The following is a 2,866-nucleotide window of genomic DNA, read 5'->3' as shown; positions in this document are numbered from 1 at the left end:
TGGAGAGTGGGTGAGAGTCTCATCCTGGGAAGTAGTAGATTGTCAGCCAGCCCCAGGAGGGGAGGGCTTGCCTTCTTTTACTCACCATCATATCTCCAGGGTTGAAATCAGTGCCTAGCATATCACAGGTGCTCAGAAATGTTTGTTACTATCTACACGCTGAAGACAGGGAAGGGAGCTTTCACCACTTTCTAAGACTTCCAACTCCCAGGTGTTTCTGTCTGTAGGACTCTAGATGGGTTCTGATTAAGAACCTACTGTTGTGGGGGATGGTGGGGAGTGGTTGTCCAAATAACGAGATAATGGCTGCCACAGTCAGATTCACTTTTAGAGGAGGCTCAGGGTGGAAGTAGTTTGAAAGGGGAAGAGGCAGCCCGGCTGAGTCTTGGGGCTTGCAGTAAAGGAGGAAAGGACAGAGGTGTCTTGGGCATGGGAAGAGAGCCCAGGGCTGAACTATAGAAGGGCTTGTGGAAGCACTCCTGTTGTTTGGCCATTCGCCAAGCATCCATCTATGGGCCTCTTCTTTGTGATGGGTTCTCCTGGGAAAATACTGCATCTCTGTGCAGAGAAAGTGCTCCTTTTAGAGTAAGCCCTTTGAAGAGTGCTGTTAGAAGACATACCTGTCATCCCAGCTACTCAGGAGGCTGAGGCAGGAGAATCACTTCAACCCAGGAGGCAGAGGTTGCAGTGAGCTGAGATCGTGCCACTGCACTCCAGCCTGGGCGACAGAGCGGGACTCCATCAAAAAAAAAAAAAAAAAAACAACAAAAAAACACATGCCTTGCAATCTAGGAGTGCAGATGGCTAAAGACACGAAGTGCCACTGCTGCACAGACTCCCTGAACAGAGCAACCCCACCCTAGAGACTTCACTGGGGTTACTTCTGCCTACAAATAAGGAAATACTGCCAAACGTGTTGATCAGTGCCTGCAGTGTGGGGCAGAGAAAGTACCATCATGGTTCAGGAAGACAGACGGAAGCCTCCGGAGGGGATGGCACCAGAGCTGGTCCTTGAAGTGTGGGGCTGACTTGGCTGTAGAAGGGCAGCATAATCAAAGGCGAAGAATCAGGGCTGTTGTGTGAGTCACAGGCCACCGTGTTTGGCTTGAGGCTCAAGGAAGTGGGAGCAGAGGTTGGGAATCTAAACCCGGGCCAGGCAGAGCACCATGGCTCACGCCTGTAATCCCAGCACTTTGGGAGGCCGAGGCAGGAAAATTACTTAGAGATGGAGTTTGAGACCAGCCTGGGCAACAAAGCATGACCCCATCTCTAAAAAAAACCTTTTTGTAAATTAGCCTGGTGCAGTGGCATGCGCCTATAGTCTCAGCTACTCAGAAGGCTGAGGCAGGAGGCTGGCTTGAGCCCATGAGCCTAAGCATTCGAGGTTACAGTGAACTATGATGATGCCACGGCACTCCGTCCTCAATGACAGGACAAGACCTGTCTCTATAAACAAGCCAACAAACAAGGTCAGAGATTTATGTGTCCTCCTCACCCCCTCCCCTTTTTTTGACTTCTGGTGAAGAGAATTAGAGGATAAGTTCATCATACTCTGTAGTTTATGACATACGATCATCATCAGTCTCTATAGATTCCCTCTCTTGATTTGCTGTGTATTCTCGTTTCCCCATCTGTAGGGGAATGGCTTCTAATACGCTTGTCAGCTCTCTTTTTGTTTGTGCATGTTCTTTTTTTGTTTGTTTTTGAGACGGAATCTCACTCGATTGCTCAAGCTGGAGTGCAATGGCGAGGTCTGGGCTCACTGCAACCTCTACCTCCCACATTTAAGAGATTGTCCTGCCTCAGTCTCTTGAGTAGTTGGGATTACAGGTGCACATCACCACGCCCAGCTAATTTTTGTATTTTTAGTAGACAGGATTTCACCATGTTGGGCAGGCTGGTCTTGAACTCCTGACCTTGTGATCCGCCAGTCTTTTTTCTTTTATTTTTTTTTTTTTGAGACAGAGTTTCGCTCTTGTTACCCAGGCTGGAGTGCAATGGCACGATCTCGGCTCACCGCAACCTCCGCCTCCTGGGTTCAGGCAATTCTCCTGCCTCAGCCTCCTGAGTCGCTGGGATTACAGGCATGTGCCACCATGCCCAGCTAATTTTTTGTATTTTTAGTAGAGACGGGGTTTCACCATGTTGACCAGGATGGTCTCGATCTCTTGACCTCGTGATCCACCCACCTCGGCCTCCTACAGTGCTGGGATTACAGGCTTGAGCCACCGCGCCCGGCCTATCCGCCAGTCTTGGTTCCCCAAAATGCTGAAATTACAGGCATGAGCCACCTCAGCCAGCTGTTTTTTTTTTTTGTTTGTTTGTTTTGTTTTGTTTTGAGATGGAGTCTCACTCTGTCACCAGGCTGGGGTGCGATGGCATGATCTTGGCTAACTGCAGCTTCTGCCTCCCGGGTTCTAGTGATTCTCTTGCCTCAGCCTCCTCCGCATAGCTTGGACTACAGGCCCACGCCATTATGCCCAGCTAATTTTTGTATTTTTAGTAGAGACGGGGTTTAACCATGTTGGCCAGGATGGTCTTGATCTCTTGACCTCATGATTCGCCTGCCTCAGCCTCACAAACCACTGGGATTACAGATGTGAGCCTCTGCACCCGGCTGTGCATCTTCTTATAGGAACAATATTGGTGCTTAGCTCTTAGGATATATGTTGTTTTAATGTATGTAAAGGATTTGGGATTTTGTATATCTTACTCTGCCGCTGGCTTTTTTTATTTGGCACTAGGATTTTAAGATTAATTCATACTACCAAGTGTGCATACAGGCAATGACTTCTAAGTGCTGCATAGTACCACTGAAGTACACCCACTACGTTCCGCCTGTCTGCGCCCAGGGATGGACATCCAT

The sequence above is a fragment of the Sapajus apella genome, unplaced genomic scaffold (genome assembly GCF_009761245.1).
Source record: "Sapajus apella isolate SASKATOON/1434 unplaced genomic scaffold, GSC_monkey_1.0 scaffold38, whole genome shotgun sequence".
Taxonomy (NCBI): Eukaryota; Metazoa; Chordata; class Mammalia; order Primates; family Cebidae; genus Sapajus; species Sapajus apella.
Note: the sequence above shows the minus strand (reverse complement) of the source record.